Raw genomic sequence first — 24,245 nt, forward strand, 5'->3', positions numbered from 1 at the left:
TCCCATGCCCCACCCCACCCTGACCCGGCTGGGAAGTGCTTACCCCAGCCCCGCTTCCTCCCTCACCACTAGAATCTTGATCACACCCCTTCCCCCTACAGATTTACCGTGGTGCCAGACCCTGGTCTCAAGTCCTGGCCATGTGCACATGCACGTGGCATTTATCAGCAACATTAATCAGCCACATCAGTGGAAAAAAAAGCTGACTGCCACTAATGACAATTTTTCTCTCATCAATGCTGATGTGATATGGACCAATGTGTCAGTGCCCCTCTAATTCTAAAGCCACTGAACCTTGTGGATAACTGTTACTCCAGAAGTTAAATATCAGGACCCAGACAAGAACTGCATCATGATTTTTCACTCTTCCTAGTTCAGCTCTGCATTGGGCCACTGCAATACTACGTGGTGCTGCTTAGGTTTAGTATAGATGCACTAAATTCACCAGTAGTTTTCACTATCCAGCACTCAAAAACACTCTTGCTGACCATCATTGCACCAAGGCCTAACGAGGTCCAGAATCATGAGAACAAATGCAAGCTTTGCCTTTGACTTCAATGATCCAGGATCATAACCTGAATGCAAGTATGTATCCATACTGATGTCTTCCCTCCTAAAGAACTAGTCATCTTCTTGATATGCATGTATTCCTTAAATGCCGCACACAGGAAAATGTACTTCCATTCCGGTTTCCTATGCACCTTTCCCCATCTTGTATATTTAGTCTCCAGTTTTTTTTGTTTTTTTTTTTAATAACAGAAGGTTAGCCACCTGCCAAGTGTACTTTGTAGCAGATTTCCAATTCAGTTGTCTAATTGTTCACAAGGGGAATGGGGTCATTTCAGGTTATACGGTTTTACCATGGGCATATGGCACTAAACCAACATGGAGGCATTTTAAATCTTCCTTCCCCTAGGACAGATGGGCACACTGATGCAGGATGATACAATGTAATAATGGTAGTTACACTATTGGTAAGAGACCCATGTTAGATGGCAGTAAAATTAAGGAGAAATACATGAAGGAAGAGCAAGGAGACAACACGGTAGAAGGGAAAGGGGAGATATGAAGAAGACGTGAAGAAGGGAGCTACAAGCAAAGAAAACCGACCGCAGTAGAAACAATTCTTTTTCATTCAGGAAAAAAAGGACTTGAAAACCAGGAACAGCAAGACCAATAGGAATGGAATGACAATGATTTTGATTTTCTATTATAATACAATGTTCCACAAGTTTCAATTCTTGGCCTAGTTCTTTCTGCTCTTGTGATCCCACTGCACTGGATAACTGCCAGAGGCTAAATAGTCTGGCTGTTTAGATAAATTACATATTTATGATTCTGCTGAGAATTCTTACTCAAAATCTATTTCTAAACTGCAAACTGTCTTGAGATTCAGCAGAGAAAGTTCTTCAACAAATATCACTTTGAAATGTAATCACCATTTCTTCTCATTCTTAACCACAGTAGTTTCACTTCCACCTCATTCAGCCTGTCATGATCTTAAACCCAAGGCAGAAAGGGTCGGTGCTCTTTCTGTCAGGGGAACGGTCCAACTGCTTCTCTGTGTAACAACAGATTAACTAGTAACTTCTTCCACATCCCTATAAACAGCTTCTGCCAGTTCATTTAGTCTGTGGTGTGCAAATTAAAATCCTCTCAACATGGATCAAAATGCAAAAGTACCCAGGACTTTTAAGAGCCACCACAAGGGTTTTTTTTTTTTAAAAAAAGCCACACTAGCAAGAACACCTTAAGCAACATACTTTTTTTAAAGTATGTTCACATCTTGACCTAAAAGTATACTCACCACAATCCTTTACTCTCTTTTTTGATTTGGCTAATGTATCAGCTAGTTTGTATCTTACAGAACAAAGAGTTTTGCTTAAATAGGTGCTGTAAATTATTTTTCAGAACTGCCAATACTATGATAATATTGTGCTATAAAAATCACAGCTGAGGCCTCATCTAGACTAGAAAGCTCTGCCAAGAGAAATTTTGTTGGCATACAGCAGCTGTTGCTGTACTTGCCCCTGGCTTTGGGTGTCCTGGCTCTCAAACAGCCGCTGGCTGTTGGGGAAGGATGTCTGTATAGGAATCCCCATTCCTTTACTCCACGTTGAAAAGGCTCAGCAAGGACCGCCAATAATTTCTCATTCCTAGGGTTTCATGGGCTTTCCTAAGAAGCGTTCACAGTTGAGACAGGGGTCCTGGTGGGATCTGCTTAAGATAATGTGCAGCTCTACAAAGGAGGGACATGTCATAACATTTTTTTTGTGCTGGACCCCCTGTGGGATGCCAGCATGCTTTGGCTATGAATGGACTGCTGCTCCTTCCATACCCCATGGCCTGCATCCTATTCTTCGAGTCCCTGGTCTTTCCAAACCAAAAGCTGAAGAGATCCAAATCCCTGCTCATGCTCTAGGCAGGCACATAGGCCTTGGCTGCAAGACATCTCACATATCTGTGGTAGCAAGGAATAGAAGTTATCAAAATGGCAGGGGGAAGCTTCTGGTTAGCTTGAAGTTTGCCCAGTAGACTTCAAGCCAATGTCCACAGTGATTGGCTTAAGGAAGTGCAGAAATGCTGCTGGAGGGTTTTAATGCCAGCAGTTGCAAGAACATCTACACAAACCTTCTGCCAACTGTCACACCGAAGCACAGGCCTCCCGCTCACTTACAGAAGCAGTTTACCGTGTCCCCCTGAAATGAGGGCATTGTGGTAGAGAACTTGGTATGTATAAAATTCTGGCCCCAAAATGGTGTTTTGCTCAGAGAACTTTGTAGCGTAGACAAGGTTTGAAGCAACTTATTAGAAGAGGTATCCAGCTTCTCCTCTGTTCCCAATTATAAACATCTGAAGCATGTGTTACAGATTTTTAACCCAGCACTTTGCTGCACCTTGCATAAATTATATATTCTAGCTGATTTTTTCCCCACCAAATGCTGTAGTCTAAGAACCAAGTTAGACCCAAGAAATACATTCTCTCTCTCTCTCTGAAGGAACTTGGTATCAATTACTAGTTAAATGTTGTATTCTGTGCCAGATTATTTGTCACCGTATTTCGCCCTCTCTCAACTTGCATCTTGCACATCTGAACAAATGTGAAGATTCTTCAGCGAGCTACTGCATTCTGGTCCTTGTAAAATACATTGACCATGCCAAAGGTTTTATTTTGTCACTCAATTTGGTTTATTCCACACACTGTTGGGAATAAATGCTTTTCTAGCTGTATTCCATAAACTGTACTACCAACTATACTACTTGAACAGTGGATTGCAGATGCGTTTTTAGGTTCTACTCCCACAAATACTTTCAAGCACGATTAACTTTAAGCATGTGAGTAGTCCTAATTTACTTCAAATGTGTGAACAGGTTCTTTGAAGTTATGCACATTCATAAGAACCTGAAGAATAAAGACTTCAGTCTTTTAAAGTTATTTATATATTAGGGCTCCAGGTCAAATCTCTAGTATTAGGGTTTGTTAAATACCCATAAATTCAGCCTTAATAACAGACTGGGTTCTCTGTTATCTCCCAAGACCATTGGAGATGTCATTAATAGTAAAAACTGTGTAATCATGGCAGTTTAATCATTATTTTCCTTAATTGAGGGTGGGTAACAAACAAAACAAACAACACAGTAGGGATCAGATATTTTCGGCCATCTTAGCTGATAGACAGCTCTATCAATGGGTCGTTTTACCAATAACAGGCACCGCTAACTTGGATCTAGTTTTGGCAAGTAGTAAGGACCATCTAGAAGAATGATTCGTGCCAAATAACCTGCGATCAAGTTGTCCATTCAGTTTATAGTAAATTCAAGAAGGACAAGAATAGGTCTATAAACAAAGATTCTTAGACTTTACAAGGACTAACTTTGAGAAACAAAGGATTAACTGGATTTGATAGTTAGGAGGCCTGGACATGGAAACATAATGGAAGTACTCGAAGGCAAAAGTATAAATGCTATAAGGTGCTTGCATCCAAAAGTGGGGGGGGGGGGGGAATGGGAGAAGACAGAATTGCTGCAAAGGACTTCAGACTTACAAGCACCTGAAACTGGCCATTACAAACAAACATAGTGTCTACAAGTAATGGAAAATGGAACTAAACAGTAAGGAGGAGCATCTTTCCATGGTCAAAAAACAAAAGGAAGAAGCTGAGCTCAAAATAAGATCATTAAAATAAGAAGCAAAAGCTTCTTTAGTCATTAAGGGCGTTTATACACATGCTCCAGGAGGTGTGGGGAAGGAGGGAGGGAGCACTTTAATTAAAGTGGCTCCCAAGAGCCTGTCTAATTAAAGCACCCGGATTGTCATGTGCATCAGCGTCCCCATCCTGAAAAATGGCAGTGGGAGTGCCATTAAAGCATGTTGAACAAGCTTTATTAAAAGCACCCCTGCCACCATTTTTCAGGTGGGGGACATTAATACATGTGATGCTGGAGTCTGCTGGAGCATGGTAATTACCACGCTCCAACAGACTCAATGCTCCGACGCAGCAGCCTGTCAGAGCAGCCTCCCTGCACGTGTACAGGTGCCCATTAATGAAAAGAGAACAAGAAGGGAAGACGTGAAGCCACTGTCTACTGAAGATGAAGTGGAGATCTAGGACAATTTAGGCATGGCCCAATAACCAAATACATACTCTGACCTCAGTCTTTAATAAGGATGAAGATGTAATTGAGATAGTGCAAGACGTAATTGAGGACACCTGTGGGATACCATATAGCAATGAGGACGCGATTACAGAAATTGCCACATCTGAAACAGAAGCAAAATGTACAGCGCTTACTGTCACAAAACTAAGGACTCAGATTATCTGCACTCTAGAATATTGAAGGAACTGGCATATGAAATAGCAGCTCCATTAACACACCTCTTCTCTGCATCTATTGACTCGGGGATAGCACCTTAAAATTGGAAAATAATAAACAAGGCCTTACTTTTGGAAAAAAAAAGAGAAATAATAACCCGGACAATTACAGCCCTATTAAGCTTGACTTCAATAGCTTGTAAGATGTTAGACCAGACATTGAAGAAAAAAAAAAAGGCAATGATAGGGAAGCAAATGGAAAATGGGGAAAAAAGCACAACATGGGTCTATTTGAGGAAGGGTGTGTCAAGTTAAGTCAGTATTTTTCTGTAAGATAACAGACTTCCTGGATACAGGCAATGCAGTAGACTTAATTATATTTAGGGAAAGCTTTTAATACTGCATCTCAGTCGAATTTACTAGTCAAATAGAGAGGACAGAAATCAGTGCTACTGTGAGCTGAATAAGGAGTCAGCTCAACAGGAAGGTGAATTATCTGACTAAGGAACACTAACCAGTGATGTTCCTCAAGGACTGGTCTTGATATCTAGCCCGTTCAACATGTCAGATGTGCCCTTATGAAACGTGTGGCTCAATGAACCTGGGGAGCACTGCCAATATAGAAACGGACAGATTATTTTCGTCACCAACATGCAAGAAATCAATTTAAACTGAAAAAACGTCAAAAAAGGGCTATTAAGATAATTATGGGAATGGAGACCTATTCTTATGGAAGATTAAATGGATCTTGGCATGTTCACCTTAACAAAACAGAAACTGAGGGGCACTTCACCCTTTACACCTAAATTCATTAGATGAACGGTAGCAAGAGGGAAGAGTTTACAACAGTGGCATACAAATCAGTAGCCACAAACTAGTTAAGGCTAGATCAAGTTTGGAAATTAAAAGACTATTTCTAACTACCAGGAGTGAATCTTTCCTGGTAAGTACTGCTGGCTTCTGAGGTAGGTTTTTTTTGTCCTCTGAAGCACTGACATACTGACAACGGCTAAGGCTGGGGCATTTTGCCTGGGGTGTGCTGTTGCTCCTACCAGTACTTGGGAAACTTAGGTTCCTGGCTAGAGGGTCGTGCTTTTCACTATGGGTAATAACAACTCCCAAGTTTAGGGTCAGAAAGGAATTTCCCCCTTGATCAGACGAGGAAGGACAAGCTTTTGCCTTCCTCTGTAGTGAGTGACACCATCCTTTTCCTAGAAGCTCCTGAGCATATGTTAACAAGCTACTTCCTAGTATTGCAGCAACACGACACAACCAGAGTCTTCGTCTCTCCTGCTTTTACCTGTGCCGTGTTGTAGGATGCTCTGTTTCACACACTGTACCTTGTAACTGTGTGTGAGCATTTGAAGCGGTGACTGTGCAGATTCCTTGGGTAGTTACCTGCCTGCAAACAAAGGGGATTGGACTTAACGGCCCAGGGGGCCCCTTCCACTTGTAGGTTAATCACCTACTGTGCAGACTAAGCTGCCAGAGGATCTGAAGGACAATTAAAGAGACAGCTAAGAAACCCTTTGGTGTAACAGACCTCAAAGAAGATTGCGCATTACATGCTTTTAAAAACATCTTGGGAGGAAATCAACTGAAACTAAAGTAGGTAGGTGCACATTAGATGAGGAATTGGCATTAAAACCTGCTGGACGCACCACAGACAAAGGTCCCTCTGGGAATGACCATATTAACTCAATTCTAAGACCACCCTCCACCCCTGTATTTAACATGGGGAAAAGAGCCCCTCATCTTAGAGTGGTATACAAAGGGAAGTGGTGCAGGGGCAGGCAGCTGCTGCACTTCAAGCTCCAGCCCCTATCTGGGGTTGGGTCCATCTCCCCTCAACATGAAGCCTCTGATCCCTGGCCTGCTCATTCTTACCTCTGATCCACCACAACCATGCTGCAGCCTAGGGCACTGAGCCTGGCAGCAGCCCAGCCCAGCCCAGGGGCGTGTAGCTATGGGGGCTGGGCTGGGACTATGCTCAGTGCCCCAGGCTAGAATGGGGACACTGCCTGCCAGCAGGGAGCAAGAACAAGAGGGTGAGAGGGAGCAGAGGCTGGGGTGGGGAGGGCAGGATCCAAGGCTATGAGAAGGGAAGCAGGCAGAGGCAGCACGAAGGTAGGCAGAAGCAAAGGCTAAGCTGCTTGACCTCCCCACACCACCTGTTGCCCTCACTGCCTGCCCCCTTGCAGTGGCTGGGCGCATGAATTAAAAACAGCTATCCAATAATTAGGTTCTATATATGGAAAATTATAACCAATTTATAAATTTTCCATGTATAGAATCTAAATCACTGGGGGGATGTCTTATATTTAGGGTCATCTTAATACAGTAATGCACTACAAATTCCTTCCCAGGCAACCTCTCTGCTTTTACATGACTTTGGATGATGACAGATTCCCTTGCACAAGTAATGAAGCTTGCAATGACACTGCTGAGAGACAACTGTCAAGGCCTACACTAATGGAAGATAACAAAGACTTATGATTAACTCTATCCCAATGAATGCAAGAACATTTCAAGTCTACACTGAAGCATCACCCACGGAATTCGGAGAGTTTGGTCTTTATTAAGTGCTATGAGTGGCAATTAAAAAGAGATCAGTCACCGATGCATTTAAAACGTATCAGTCACTTGGATCATTCACCTCCCATAAGAAACACCGTGCTTGTTGGAGAAAGGGACACGGGACTCTCCCCAAAAAGGAGAGTCCCATAAACATTACATCCTTCATTTTAAAACCACACACGCTGTAAGAGAGGGAAATCATTGATCCTCTAACACTGGAGTTTCATCCATACTCAGATCCCAGTTTACAGCCGACTGACCCAATTACTAACACACGCAGTTTTACAAAATAAAACTTTGTTTTATTCCTGAGCCTAATCTAAATATGGTGCAGTGCCTAAACATGGTAGTAACTGATAATTTTCTTCCACTTGCTATGTAAATCCAGTCTAGACTGTAGAAGTCCTCCAGGGTACTGTCCAAAAGATTTCCCCTCTGCTCACGGCAAATACTAGCACTGCATTCAGTGATTATTTCACCACCTCACGTCTTTGAGGGGTGAACAGGCCAAGGAAAGGCCCTATCAAATGTGTGCATTACACAGGAATCAAGGGAAGATTGTTACAACCTCTGAATAAATTCCAGGAATACACCATTTGAACTAAGAAGCCTATGTCTCTTGTTCTCTTTGGGGTGTGAATCCATAATCTTCAGGCACTCTCAAATTGGGGCTCTGAGTTATACCCCCATGATGCATGAGACGGCATAGTGAGCTTAGGCCATCGAAGGTTCCTCTTCTGAGAGCCTTTGGATAGCAATAGCATGTGCTTGCACAAAGGCAGCTTCTTCAAACTTACTTGCCAAAATGCCCATTTTGCATGTTAGGCATGCAGATACCTAACCGCTTATTCTGCATGTTAGGCAATTTTCCAATTGCCAAATGAGCAAAATATCTGTGGTTCAAATTGTACTAGCGTTCTGCAAAACAATGGAACATTAAAGTCCTGGAGAAAGCAACCTGAGAGCTAGAGGAAGGATGTTCTCCTATTATTTACCTATAAACTAAATATATGCAATATGCAAACTATTGAGATGCAACATCCCAACCAGACTTATTTTTCAGAGCAGATTTACGTTTTCATCATGCAACCTCGATATAGGCAGTCCTTGACTTAAAGGTTTCACACTTGCAGTGTTTAGAAATTGACTCCCCATTTCAACTTTATGACATCAGTTTTGACTTTACAACGCTTGATCTGGTGCGACGCCACACCAGCAAACAGGTTCACTGCCTTGCTCATCTCCCTGGAGAACATCTGTCCAAACTTCCTTGGACACTTTAAGAAAGCAGACAAGACTCCAAAAAAACCTGCAGCCAAGACTCCCGCAAAGACTCCAACCAAGAGCCCTTCAAAAAGTCCAGCAAAGTCTCCTCAAAGAAGTCCTTCCAAATCAATATGATTGCTAATTACAATATAAATACATGAATGTAGCTATATTACTCATCTATAATTGATCAAGTACGAAATTCTGGGGTATTTTTGGTGAAAATAGGGTATCAGGCCTTGGTTCAGGAACCAATTCCCCATTTATAACATTGTTTCTTACAAGAAAATTGGTTCCAAGTTGCAACATTTCAACTTGAGACACGGTTTTCAGGAACCAATTGTGTTGCAAGCCCGAGGACTGCCTGTATTTTCATGGCTTTTTTATATGGGCAGATTCAATAGTTTCACAAGTGCTTAACCTAACTTTTTCATCTTTGTAAAACAATGAAAAGGTTCTAACTCTTATCTTCAAACATAATACTTCATACATATATATAAGTTAGGCCCTACCCAGCAGTCTTCTCTAGACTATGCATAGATAAATCCTTTAGCTTTTCTCAAATTATTTACAGCTCTTCAAGTTTCCAGCTTGTCTATGGCCAATTTAAAATGCACTGTCCAAAGGTGAAAAATACCCTACTGAAGCCTAAATCTGTGCCTAATGAAGCAGAATACAGTCCTTAATGTCTTTATACAGGTTGTTTAATGAAACCCAAACAGCATTTGCCCTTTCTGCAGCATCATCATGCTGTTCACTCATTCAGTTCATCATCTACTATGAACTACAACTTCTTTATGAATTGTTGCATTTGTTCATTTTATATTTTTCAGTTGGATTATTCCTGCCTTTTTGATTTAGTGGCTTATTTTATTGATTTGAGACTATTCTTCTCTTAGCACGATCATGTTGCATTTCAGTTATCCCATCCCAAGCATTTGTGTTACCTTCACACAGATTTCAGGTTAGTGGAGATACTGTTAAGAAATATTTCCAAATTTATTAGTGGTATTGACAATGCAAACTCCTTTAGGATCCCATTTTTTCACTTTCAAGCTGGGAAGTGGTAACTCTTAATTCGTACTGGCATTTGGAACTAGCCATGTAACCCAACACACAAATGTTGCAACATGTTAGTTCCCGGTAATCCATATTTTTATTTTCCTTAGAACAATGTAATTTGGAACAACACTGCATGTTGAAACTAAAATTAATTATATGCTTTGAACACATTTCTATTCTAAAGCAAGTTACCTATTCTATCAAACACGTTAGGTTACTATTCTATTCATGACAAATGCATGTTATCTAGTGGGTAAGAGTAAGGCAACAGGAATCTCAAATCTTCTCCCTGACACATTCACTTACTCTCTGTGATCTACCTACCTATTTCTTTCAAAGTGGAAATGTAATATGAGCTCCTAGGAAAAGTAGTTCTGCATGCTAAAATTAGCACAGTACACAAATCTCCCTTAACCTAGAAACAACTCCTTCTTGTTAAACAGAGTCACCTCCTCTGAGTCTTCTCTCAGGCTCTCAGGAACAGCAGAGTCAAAAACTGCTGAGAGGAGACACTGCCTCTCCGGACTATAAGTCTACTGCAGCATGTTTTGGTCAGCTGTGGTAAAACTCAATACAACTGCTAGCCATTCAATTTTAACCGACAGGAAATGTTTTGCCTTGTGTAGCTAGCTATGTTCTATACATGTTTTACATCCTGTGCAAAAAAAGAGCAAACCTGAATCAAATTTAAATGAAAAAAGCATAAAATATGTGAGATTTGTGTATTTTACACTCCTGGCTTGGGGAAAAGTTTAGGCCAGCACTTCTTAACCCATGGGTCAAAACCCAAAAGTGGGTGGTAAGAATATATGAAAGGGTTGCAAATAAACATTAAAAATGGATTCTCCTTTAAAAGAGAAAAACATGGGAAACTATGGATTTTCCCTTGGAAGGGACTGCTCGGGACCCCCCTCCTCCCCCCCAATGCCCCACACACACTGGAGGTTGGGGCCTGGAAATGGGGGGCAACAGTTCAGAAGCAAGGGGCACTGGGTCAGGACTGGCCACTGATGTTTAGAAATGAGTCCTGATACAAAAGATTGAGAACCACTGGTCTAGGCACAGTTCTGCTGACAAAATGCAGAGAATAGGGATGTGAAAGGTCACGCCCCTTAATATAACACAGCTTTGCCTAAAAACTCCTGATGTGGACACAGCTATGCCAACCGACAAAGGCTTTCACTGGCTTAGCCTGTATTGGTTGGGGAGGTGGCAAAGGACCGACCGCCAGCAGAAAGCACCTCTGTTGACGCATGCCACATTTCCACCATGAAGCTCTGACAACATAGCTATAGCAGCACAGGCTCCACAATGTACCCAACCTATAAGGAGAAGGCAACGATACTAAAATTATCGCCAACTTAGATGGAATAATTTGCAGAAATTAAATTAGGTTTTCACTATTCTGGATCAGGACCCTCAACAGGTACTCAAGAGCTTGCAAGACTATACCCTAACTCCATCATTCATGAGAGGACTGTTTCAGGTCACCCATTATCACCATGTTAATACAACACAAAAATAGTTTGGTGTGGACTTTACTGTTGCCACGCTGCAGGCTGAAAAAGAATTTGTCCGACCCATCTTTAAATACAATAAAACACTGAAAATATTTTGGTGTGGACCTTACTGTTGCTCTTCTTCAAGATGAAGAATTAGTCTGCCCCTTTCTTAAAACTACATCCACACTGTAACCAAGTTAATTAAGGGATGAATAGCTGCTATGAAAGAATTGGGATAGAAACATGCATCTCAATTCTGCAGTGAGAGCAGCACTTCAGAAATTACTGAAGAGTATTCACAATGCTTCAAGTAAGAGTGAAACGTGCTTTCCAATTACTTCACCAAGTAGCATACCTTGAGACTGTACAATTCAGAATTCCTGAGAATTTGTGGAGGGAAAGTTAAGAGCAAATGTAGGAAGATTTTATGAAGTATTAAGGCTAACAATACGAAAATGAGTTGTGTTTTAAGAAAAGTAGTAATGCAGAACTGTATTTCAAATCTTGGCTAACAATACGTTCAGCCTGTCTGAAATAAGAAGAAATCAGTGTTGCTTTCTACTGAAAAAAGGTTAACTTCAGCAGCAATATTCAAAGGAACTAGTACAGTCTGAGAGTATAGCTAACCCCATAGTTTTAACGACTGAAAAAGTGCCATCCTACCCAGAAGTGACTCCAGAAAAATGGAGTCAACAGATCCACTCCCTGCAGGTGAAATTCATTCCTGTGCCGATATAATCCCCATCCACTCCATTTGCCATATTTGATAGTAAAGGTGAGATTTAAGTGGTGCATATGGTGCGTGGAAGTCTTTTCCAAGGGTGATTTTACCCCCCATGAATTCAGTCATCATTATTTTCCTTAATGACAAACTCAAGTTCTATTCCATTTCACTTCTGGTTGCCCTCAAAGAGCAAACACAGTGTTTCCGTCTTCCGTGTTGTGTTTACTAAATTCCAATTTCAAGACAAATCAGCTACATGTATGCAAACTCACTGCCTTTCAGGTGTCATTTAACTGAAGCTTAACTGATGCCATAAGTTATATACAGATGCTTTAACCCTCATGGTTATGCACAAGTGAGGAACCCTGCTCAACTCTCAGCTCCCATGTAGAGTTTTCAGGGCTTTCAGTTAGAAATCCCATCCCTATAACTTAAAGATTTCTAGATCAAATATATTCAATTTTCAACAGATAAACATGAAACCCCACAAAGCCATTTTACAGAGCCATTTATCAAGGTTAGTGCTACAGGTTACGATCTTAAAACTGCCAGACTATGACAATACAAGACATCAGAACTGCAGCAAAAAGCAAAAGAATCTGAAGCTTATCAGAGATGGGAGATTATCTGTGATCCCTCCCTTCCAGACCTCACTACTGCTTTCCATCTGCTCAACTTCCAGAAAGAAAAAGCCACTTAAAATCGTCTGAAAATTTAAGCTTGCAACAATCTGTAACTTTTATTACCATTTAGGCAATGGGTAAGGGAAGATGGCATCTGTCAAACCTATTCCTCTGTGAGCAAAATGTTTAAACTAGTCTAATGCTGCTGAGTGTGCTGAAAGAAGAACCAGCTGCCATGGCATAGCTTTTTAATAAGAGAAGCTGTTTGTACTGAAACAAAGTATAGAAAGCACCCTGTTGGGGGTAGTACAGCATCTAGCCATTCCACTATTTTCCCATGCTCTTGGCCAGAGGAGACAATAACAGTTACCAACAGGGTGAGGGCACTAATAAAATGTTATCAAATTAAACTATTTGCTGAAATCTAAGCATACGGCTGTATTTTCCCCATTATAATTATAGCTTGGAATGTTTTAATGTTCTGTCAAATGATATAAAGCTTTGGGGGGAGGGGGGGTTACTGCAAAAAAAAATCTATTTGCATGCTAAAAATAAAGTATTCTAAAAACATTATTTGCAACATATGCATCTCTGGAGGAAAGCATCATACTACTCTCTTAGTTAAAACTGTACTTACCATTGGCAGTGCATTGATGTGAGGAAGTTCACCTGTCAGGTACCTCCAATCACAGAAAGATGATGCTGAAAAAGAAATGGAGAGGAACAAAGCAAATTAAAAACAATATCTGTTTTGGGCTCAAAAGGGTCAGCACAACCACATGTAGGTTTATGTATACACAGCCTAAACCAATAATTATTACAAACTGAAGTAACTGTTACACCGGATCCAGTTCACAGGCCTGTGAGATCTAGCCTACATGGCTAGGTCATCTGGCTCATGGGGCTCCCCTTGGGTCCAAAAGTCTAGTAGCCCTGGCTCTGAGAGCCACAGCAATTAACACTGTCACCACTCCCCGGCCTACAGATCACAGCCTACAGAGCTATTAATCAAACACTTCACAGGCATTAAAACCCCTAGAAATTCTTCAATTAGTTTGACTGCAGACCATCCATGTGACTTCTTTAAATCTCAATGGAAATGGTAAATTACTTATCCATGAGTTAATAGAAATATACATTTCAGTGGGCAGAAAGCATGCTACCCAATTTATTTGCCAAGTCTTACAATTCTTTACAAAACTGAAAATAACATTAGCTGCAGGGCTATATTAAAAAAAAAAAAAAATCATAAAGATCCTAAAGTAACCCCATTCCAAAAGAGACTGCAGGTATTTTTTTTTACTTTATCAGTATTACAAGCGTCTCCAAAAACAAAGTTACAAATACTCCATTTCTTATCCCTCAAATTAATTAAAAATATCAAATTCATTATTAATGAGGCACAAGACAGACAAATACTGTCAAATAGCACTTGCAAGCATTTATTAGATGGCCAGACAGCTGCTGGTTTCTTCCATGCTAATACCCCTGTTCATTCACTAATGAATTTTCCTTTGTACAAATGGCTGGGGAGTGGCTGCTCTCCATATGAATACCTGTCTTTGCAAGTGAACAAGACTATTTGCTATAAACCACTTTCTTTAAAAAGAAAGAAAAAAGAAAAGAAAAAAAAAAAAAATCAGTCAACCACTTGATGAGCAGAAACAATACCATGCAACCAACCATATAATGGACAACAAAAAGCAAATTCGTTGTACACAACTCATGCGAAGAAATTAGTTCACAAACACTTTGATGTGCTACCAGTAACTGTAGAAGTTTATTCATTAGTCAAAATGTTTCAAGGGTTAAACCAATCAGATGAATGGTTTATTCTGAAAAGTTATGCCCACTCCACTCAAAACCAAGCATTCTCTACAGTAACAATTAACAAGTTTATTCTCCCTCTATTCTCGGCACATTCCATTACAGGATTGACATTCCCAGAAATGTAACCTTCATAATGCAAGTGTGGAGTTGTTGCAGAGGATGAGAATGAATGCAAACACGCTGAGAATTAAGAGAATTTGCAAATGTGCTGTTTTCCCCTTGCTTAGTTGTATTAATATTGTGGAAATTATGCAAGTCAACAAAGGAAAACTCTACTTGTCAAACGACGCAATTTTTACAGATGACAACAGCGTGCAGATTTGTTTTTACACAGCTAAAGCCTCGGATCAGCACAGACGAAAGATCATCATATCAGCCAGTAGACACAGTAAATAGATACATTACTTGCCTATAATTAGAGTTCTCTTTAAAAAAAAAAAAAAAAAAAGAGAAAGATGATCTGGGATATGCATCCTTACTTCCTTAGGAAATAAATTAAGTCACTGCAAGATCATGTGTTCAATGACATCAGCTATACAGCTACTCCTCGCTTAATGCCATAGTTACGTTCTTAACAAATGTGACGTTAAGCAAAACAATGTTAAGCAAATACAATTACGTAGTAGTTACCTAACTAGCAGGTGGTGGCCAAACAACGTTAAAACCAAACATTGCGAGACTTTAAACGAGTATGTACTGTCAAAGATCAGCAACATAATAACGAAACAGCGTTAACTGGGACAATGTAAGAGTGAGGAGTACCTGTACTCAGTATTTACCCGACTACAAGATGACTTGGAATAAAATAACCCCCTGTCCGTCCATCCCCCCGTTAGATTCTATGCATGGAGAATTCATAAATGTTTTAATTTTCTATGTACAGAATCTAATTATTGGAGGGTCATCTTCAATACACTCCCCCACCCTTCCCACTACATCAGGGAAAGCAGTGGCAAAAGGACAGGTCGTAGGGGAGGCACTAGGATGGGCCCCTCCTACTCCCCCACTACTTGCCCCTGCCATGCCTGCATGCCCTGTCTCCTGCCTATCCTTCTACTTGGCTCCTCTGCTGCCCATCTCCCCTCCCCACCGCCTGTGCCCCATCCCGCCCATTTACTACCCTGCCTGCCCCCTCACTGCCCACTGCTTACCAACATGGCTCTAGCACCTCTTCAGCCAAGGGCACAAAGCATGTGCTTGCTCTGGTCCCAGCCCAGTAGCAGTGGCAGTGGCGAGAGTAGCAGCTCTGGCCAGGGCTCTAGAGCTGCCAACACAGCAGCCACCTTCCCCCCCCCCATACCCTAGTCTAAGACTAGGGGCTTGCTCCCCCTCCCATTTAGTGGAGGGAAAAAACCTTCAGATAAGATACAAGGGCACCGAGTAAGAGAAGCTTTTCTTTAGCTTCGGTTACTCCAGCTTGTGATTTTCCAACCCTTCTCTTGTCAGAGCTAAGTTCAGAGTTCAGTGCTTAAAAGCCAAAGCCACAGAAGGGCAAGGATGTCTTAGGGTTACTTCTTTTGTAAGACTGTGTAATTGGGATCGAGTTGGACAAGCTCTTGAATGCAAGACATTCTTTGTCAGGACACACTACCCAAAGTACACATTTGTTACATTAAGAAATCCTTGCCTCTCACATCATTTCTGGACTATCACAGCTACAACATCGCTTTTACAGTACCAAAGCCATACAGGGGAAGATCTCATTCTGCTCTTCTGGGAAGGGCCTTATGCCATAAATGCCCACTCTTCTGTCTGAAATCTAAACCTAACCCTCAAAAACAGAAGCTGGAAGCCCAAGACCGAAGGGCACACAGAACAGGGGAAAAAAGTAGAAAGGCGAATAGGTAAGCTGAACAGGTGTGAGCTCACAGAGGAATATGAGAACTCCCCAGCATTTGCTTTCCAGTACTCAGACAGGAAAAGATTATCTTCCAGTAAGTTTGCTTACCAGGAGAAGGAAGAATAAGTAAGTGTGCAGAGCTGTTAAGAAAGGACCAGCCATGCAAACCAGAAGTGACACTTGTTTATAGGAAGTAGTTGTTCCCCTATTGAACAACAAATCCCCAAGATAAAACATCCCCCCAAAACACAGTACCTAGTATCCATTTAATTGCTAGACATTCAAAACAAAGCTACCATCCTAAGCAAATATGTTCTAGCTCCAGAAGGCCTAGCAGTTTTTCTGCTCTTTTCCTGGGTTAGCACCCTCGCAAACAACACAGGTAATGCACTGATCAGACAAGAATGTGTTAATTAAAATCTAGAATTTTTCAGAACTGGTTTTGCTACATGGACCATTTTTTGCAGCTTGGAAAGCTATGGCCCAATACCCAGTAATGTTAAGAACATGAACAATTTTCTTTCAACAGTAACTGAATAGGGTCATATCCCATGGTACAGCTGGGGGGCATGACTTTGTTCAACTTCCAGAAGTTTTCAGAAAATGAGTATTGAATAATTGAGTCTGAAACTCAAGGGAGAGGAGCAATTAAACTTTTTTTTTTTTAAATACAAATTGATCAAACAAAGCAAAAGTGCTTTAACTTAAGGCCCCCTAAAAAGAGCAATTGGAAATCTATAGCTCTGTATATAAAATAGTATACACATTTGATTATAGTCCTTTCTCCACATTCCTTTCCTATGGTACATGTCTTTGCTGACAGAAAACCTTCTGGCACAAGCACTCTGCTCCATTTTGTGTCTGTCCACTTCATGTATTGATCCTAATTAAGACTTCTTACAACACTGACCCTTAGGTACTTCTTGATGGTCAGATAAGACTAGGAGTGTATTGTTTAAGCCAGTCTTATTTTCACAGTTATATTATATGATAAACAGTTAAGGGAATTTAAATTTTTGAATATGCATTTTTAACTTGGTTTGGGTTTTTTTGGTTGTTTTTTTTTTAAAAAAAAAAACCTACAGAAAAGACTAAAACATAAATTAGCTTCTCTTTGAAACAAACCTTAAAGTAAGAAAAGTTCACCTGTGAAAAAAGAATGAAAACTAAAGTGGTTAAATACAACTGCCACACTCCCATAATGAGACACCACACCATTTATCTGATTGACATTAAAGTGCTTACTGAACCTGCTTAACTCCTAACTTGCACTAGTTAGCTCTAGGCCCCAAATCTGAATACAAGTTTTCTAGAGGTCTAGGTTGAATTTTAGAAGTATTCTATTTTTTTTTTTTTGCTGGTTTTGTTTATAATCTATAAACAGACTTCTTCAGCATCAATTTTCTTGAATGCCAGTATCTTCTTCCAGTTTTTCTATTCTTTTCCAAGCCATCCCCATTGGCATTTATTAATTTGATGCCTTTGCTAGGAGACCATACAACAGGTGGTTACCATAATTATATTAAAAGTCAGAATTTCTATCTGTATTGCTACTTGTTAAGTGACTTATACCAGGTAACCAAGGCCAAGAGACAGTTAAATCACCCAAAGATATAAAAGACAAATCTTTCCACAAAAAGAACTGAAGCAGATAAAACAATGCAAGGCTTAAAGAACAGGACTTTCAAATTTAGCTCCTGTAGAGATTACAGGTGCAATTGCTCCAACTCTGCTCTTGTTACATTCCAATGGCAGCAAAATTTGGTGGGCTTTTATCCCAACCACAAATGCAAGTGTTTTTTGACTCCGGCTCTGTCACGCCAAACACTGGTGACTTGCCGCTATGCAGCTGTTTTTTTATTTCCGTGGTAAAATGACGCGACTATCATTCTTTGTTCACTCAACACCAGGCCTACTACTTACGGAAGAAACAAGACCCCCTTTATCGTTTCATAATGGGAAAGAATACCTATGGCCATGCACGCAGACTAGCTCATGAAGTGATGAGCTCTTGAGGTGTTCTCTACTCCATGAGCAGCGACAAGGAGGACCTGTAGCCAAAGTGATCGTACAAGCAGCAATGGAAAACCATGCCAAAAAGTGTACTGAACTAGTTACAGAAAAACACTTGCATGACAGTCTCAGGTGCTGTCCCTCTCAGCTGTCTTGGTTACCAATAACAGATCATTGTGTTGCATGTGGTTAAAACTATGGTTAGGCCAACAACGTCGACAAATGGGTATAAACTTGGTTTAAAAAATGCACTACAAATAAAGTCGGATCTTGTTCCTTCAATATTGATCTGTTTCGAGGCTAAACCAGTTGAAAAACAATGATTTCTCCAGAGCTGTGACACCACTGGACCACCGCAGTTTATAAATGCATCCCCCCCCAATACTCTTCTCCACCCCACTGTTCTGACAACAGACTTCTATGAAGCCAGACTAGTTCTACCAGTAAAACAACACTGGTTTTAGAGCCATTTGTCTTCTGCATCTGAAGTTGTACACTTAAGGGTTTTTTTCCTAATCCTTTTAGGAATACATTTAGTTTGATTGGAAATGCTACTTCATGACATCTCTACGGTGCTTGAGCTTTCACAACAAATTAACTCATGCAGTGCTGCTCTCTGTGGCTTACAAAAGTCTCACAACATTGCTTCTTTGCTACAGATTTTCCCTGAAGGTCTTGTTTTTTAATTTTGCTGCATAACCCAATATGGGATTCACAAGCAAAACAAAAAACATACTTGAGTATTATATTTAAGTCCTTGACGTTTCCCCACCATGGAGCAGACTTCAGAACCATCCAGACCAGAAGTCTTAACAGATTCTAAACTAAGAAGTTATTACCAATTGAATGCTCCCCTTGGTTTGGTTGGTGGTCACACTCAACACTAGTGGCAATTCTGCTTGGAACATAAAATATGAAAATAAATTCCCCCTTGTTCCACGTGGCCGAAAAAAAAAAAAAAAAAAAAAAAAAAAACTCTTTTAGTTCATCTTTTTCCTTTTTAGCTCTGTTCAGAGAAACTGAAATATCAGGAGATATTTTAAAGTCACTTTTCCCCAGATAACTGGTTAAAACTTAGTGTAGGATAAGTGTGACAATGCTTAGAATAAATTGGTAATAGTCTCATTCATCTGTTCTGTTTCTCCAGCTTTAACTTTGAGAAACATGACGTACCTTGTATCATATTACATGATAACTCATTTCTGGAGAAACTTGTTAGTGAACTCTTTCTAAACTGGTATAAAGAGAAAACTAATGTCTAAATACATATTACTTAGAAGTTACTACCTTTTTTGGACTTCACAATCTTCAGACTAAAATCGCAAACATTTATCTGCAAACACATTTAGCAAAACAAAACGCTAAAGACACTTAAAGGTTATAAAGGCCAATAATTAGGCAAGTAGAAAATGCTGGAAAATTAAGACGTGCTCATTCATATGAGCCACTGTCAGTTCTACAGTTTTATAAGAAAGCTAAGAATTTGGCTTAAAAAAAAAAATTTAAAAAAAAAAAGGTTGAATACAAAGATAAGAAAGTGCAGACAAATTATTCAGAGTAAAGTTATAAAAAGCAATAAGGAAAAAAAACACCAGAACAATGAAAGTCATCAGAATAAGGAAGCAAAACAATAGCACATAGGCAGGTGCTGCAAAAAAAGGAAGTCTTGCCCAGATCAAATAGAAACAGATTGCACAAGGGCAATCTTCTGTCAATATCAGTTAATTTGCAACGCTGCGAAATGGGGGAAAAAAAAAGATAAATGTGGCAGGGGCCCCCTTGGATCTGAAGTTCACCCACAATTCATTTACATGAAATTCATTAACAAATAACCTAGTGAATGCAGAGGAACTGTTAAGAAATGGGAACCAGAGACTATAAATTCAAATCCAGCCTGGGTCAGCAGAGACTATCAACTGTTACCACCGCAGCCCTGAATAACACATGAAATGAGCTTGGACTCTTCACCAGTATTGTCTAACATTAAAAAGCAGATATGCATCTAATTTTTGACGTTCGACTTCAAGATAGGTTGAATTAAAACTCTGGATCTTATTCTCTATCCAAAATACTGCATTAAGTTTCCTTTATATGACTGCTCCTAAATGGGAATTTGATAAAATCTACTTCTCAAGGGTTAATTTGCATTTGTAAAGCACTTTGAGTTCTTCAGACAGAAGGAATTATACATGAGATCTGCTTGGTTGGGGAGTTTAGTTCTTTTTGCCTTTCTGCTCTTGGCAAAAATCCTATTTCCATATACTTCAGAACTGAGAGTAGTTCAGGTGTGTGAACCACTTATTTTCCTATTAATGCTGCCTAGTTCCCTCACATTCTGCATGTTACCTTTCGTTTCTTATTTCAACTTAGCTTTGAGAAGTTTTCAGCAGCCATATTTTCTACCCAAAAACTGGCTACTGAGTTAAAATCAACTCTCATAGCCTTTACTCAGAAACGATACAGTATTGAGAAATCCAGGCTGGCAGGCACAAAGGATGTACAGTGGACCATGATCACACACAGGAAGAAAGCAACAGGTAAATTCTGCTTGGATAGAAACACCACCCTCTCCATCATAATCGGGGGGCCAATAAGCAACTTGCAATAAAGCAATCAAGTATTCAAACATAGATGTCAAATTCTGAACTGAGAAGCAAAGAAAATCTACTATGCTGAAAAACAAAAGTAATATAATAGGGAAACTCCAATTTCTGGAAATCCCCTTTCATAAGGTAGCAAAGCCCATAGTTCCTGCCAGAAGTCTTCCAGTTTGCTGGGCAGAATCAGTTGTAACAGTTCTTCCCTTTACCAATAAAAGACTTATATAGCTTTTGCAGCTGAAGGGAGGCAAAGGGTACTTTGTCAACACAATTATATGCTTATTTGCATTTAACAGGGCCATGGTTATGAGGCCTTCAAAACGGTCCTGAATTTGGGGGTCTCTGTGGGTATCTTTTTACTACATGGGAAATGACCTGGATCACTTTTCTTCAGGTTGTGCCTGTTGGCAATAAATAAATAAATAAATAAATAAATAATAAAAAACGCAACCTGCACTTGAAGACTTGCAACAGACTTTGAAGAACCATTCTGGGTTGAACTCAGAACTAAAATCCAGAATAGAGAGGCATTGCAGTAACAGCTGAGAATGTTTTTTCTGTTTAAGAGCTGACTTTACTAAATGCACTAAAATCCATCTACGTGTGTACTCCATCTTGAAAACTGCTGTGCCTTTTTGAGAGAGGATGCAAGTGCCAAATAGGACTGGGGATCCAACTGAGACTGAGGAAGGAATTCCCCTAAAACACTATGGTATCAAACAGCTACGGTGTGCGTACCATCAATGTGAATGCACGTTTCCAACTACGGTTCTGATTCTCCCCAAACTGACGCCCGTCATCTACTTGAGTCTGATCTCACTTGGTGGCCAGCATCCATTGCCCTTTTGAACAATCAAGAGTTAAAAATTATTCCGGGTAAAATCTGGACCTTCAGATGGCTCCAGCAAAGCCAGCTAGCCAGAAAAACTCATCTGTGCACATGTATCTGACTGCAGCTCTGCTGCCGGCTCAAGTGTTTACAGACAGCCTGACGTCAGAACAACCGGGTGGCTCAAGAAGTCATGCTGTGGCCATTGAACCCGAACACGCAGTATGCCAGGCAGGCTGAGTGTTGTTCAAGTCCTGCCTTCTATATCATGCCAAGATTTTCTGTTCTGCCCATTAGTGGGATTCTGCAAGGGCTCCTTTCCGAATGTCTGCCAAGCAGCCCATTTAAGAGTAGATACCGCTCTGGAACCCATGTACATACTCAAATTGTGTGCACACCTGTTCTTTGCCAGCATCTAAGACAGAATTAGCAAAGCAAGTCTGAGGTCACTGGATTCAAGGGTTCTTCTAACAACCCCCACAATAAGAAATTGCTGTTCATATTAAAGGTTTCTTTAAAGCCTTCATTAGTGAGAACACCATTTGGAAAACTGCTAAATCATAGCAGGGGGATGAAGAGCTCGAGCTGGAACTGGAAGTTATTTGGTCAAGGAATTCCTGAAATATAACCCATCAGAAGTGAGCTGCTCATAACTAACGTTGCTAGTTCTTAGAATTATTTTTGGTGGGAGGGAGAAGGGAGAAAGGACTGGAGGAAGGAAAGCACTAGAATAAAATCAAAGTCTCTGACATTCATAAAATGATACTATGGGGTCAACCCCCGAGATCAGATATTCAAAGTGGTACAAAGGCTGACTTTAAAAATATTTAGGAAATGATAGCACTTCACGGCTTGCGCTGTTCTGCTTGCTGACAGTTCGCTATGGAGAGCCCCACGGCTTCCTCAAACTCTCCAGTGACATCCACTGTGTAATGTACTCTCACAGCGGCTTAGCCTTCTCCCTTGAACTAAAAGGTCAGGGCTTCAAATCCTTTCCTCTGGAGTTTTGCGTTCTGGGCACATTATTCCTGTCAACCTGCATTTTGCTTGGTTTCTCAAGGCTAGAAGTGCAAGCCTTTTCCCATGAGGGTGTTTCAAAAACTAATGGCAATTTCAAAATAAAACCGTGTTGTGTGCAATGATCGTTTACCAGATGGCATCACTTCCTTACACAGTCATCCTGCTCGGCAACACAGGTATTCCAGCAAGTCACAAGGTTCTTCATCCTGTCCCCAAAGCAGCTTTTTTTGGTTTCTGTGACAGCCTCCTTTACTGCGAGTTGTACCTACCCCTGCATTGCTGGCCAATCCTGCCACTGCAGTTGTGCAGCCATTTTTTAATTTCTCTCTCCATTCACAGACTTTCTGTTGAGCTATACAGTTTTTCTGTATTGTACCAAAATCCTACCATAAAAATTTCACCGGGTGGCACACCTTTGCCCCACAAAAAACAAACAACAAAACACAGTTCTTGTTTGGTGGGCACTGACAGGTGCATGGCAATTGGCAGTTCTAAGATTTAGTAAAGGGGAGCCCCTCAGGCCATGGTGAGGGATGGGGACAGGGTGTTGTTGAAGTCCCTGGAGCCAGCAGGGAACTCTGGGGGGCAGGGCAAGGAGCAGCGTGAAAAGGGAGACCTGCCCCTGCTAGCATATACCCAGCGGACTGGGGAGCCTTAGAGTCCTGTCATCCAGTGGGCAGAGGAGAGGCAATCATGGCCACAGACAGCAGCAGTAAACAGGCCTCTCCTTCCTGTACCTGCTTTCCCACTGCCCACTCCACCCCCTATATCAGGGAGGAGCAATTATTTCGGGTGGAGGGCTGCTTACTGAGTTTTGGCAAGTCATCGAGGGCTGCATGACAGGCAGCCAGGTGCCAATAAATATTAATTTTCTAAATTTTTTAGGGGCCCTGTAGGCCAGATAGAATGGCCTGGCGGGTCACATTTTGCCCACTTCTCCCCTATATGTACCTGCTGGCCAGAAACAGGTGCTAGGAGGAACCTGTGCCACTGCCCACAGCTGAGCCTAGAAACCCACGAGGCCATCTCCTGAAGCCCTCAGATGGAGCAGCTCTGCGACTCCTGCTCCCTTCCCATGGCCTGCCGTGCCTGCGTCAGCTGGGTGTAGCAGAAGCGATGGCCAGGTTCCTCCTTCCAGTGCCTACATCCAGCCGGAGGGGAACACCATGGTGGAGCAGCAGGGAGCAGATACAGGAAGAAGAAATCTGCCCACCACCACCAATATCCCCAAGTGAGCCTCCCACCATGCGAAGCCTCTTATTGTGGCTGGAGCAAGGCAGGAGTACCTCTGGGGCCAGAGTCAGCAGGGGACAGCAGCAGATATCTGTGCCTGCTCCATGCAAGACCCCACAGCTCAGGAAGTCAGGGCTGTGGGGAGAGGCCGTGTGGGGTTCCTGGGGACAGCAGCAGCACGGGTGAGTCGGGGGTGGAGGAACTGCAACCCCCCCTGGATCCAACCTTGCCATGCATGTTCAGCTTGAAACAATGGGTACATTCGACAATGCCACCCATCAGTGTTCCCTCACTGTGTCAGATGCACAGCAT

The 24,245-nt window shown here is 41.3% G+C and overlaps 1 protein-coding gene across 2 annotated transcripts in view; it reads right to left on the minus strand.

The window, feature by feature from the left end:
- Positions 1-24,245, minus strand: part of TBL1XR1 (transducin beta like 1 X-linked receptor 1) — a 176,688-nt gene that overhangs the window by 94,907 nt on the left and 57,536 nt on the right. For both annotated transcript variants that reach the window (XM_019532749.1, XM_019532748.1), the window contains exon 2: positions 13,206-13,270. The gene's annotated coding sequence lies outside the window, so the exon portion shown is untranslated. The remainder of the gene's footprint in view (positions 1-13,205; positions 13,271-24,245) is intronic.

Source organism: Crocodylus porosus, unplaced genomic scaffold, assembly GCF_001723895.1.
Source record: "Crocodylus porosus isolate Cpor-Errol unplaced genomic scaffold, CroPor_comp1, whole genome shotgun sequence".
Classification (NCBI taxonomy): Eukaryota; Metazoa; Chordata; order Crocodylia; family Crocodylidae; genus Crocodylus; species Crocodylus porosus.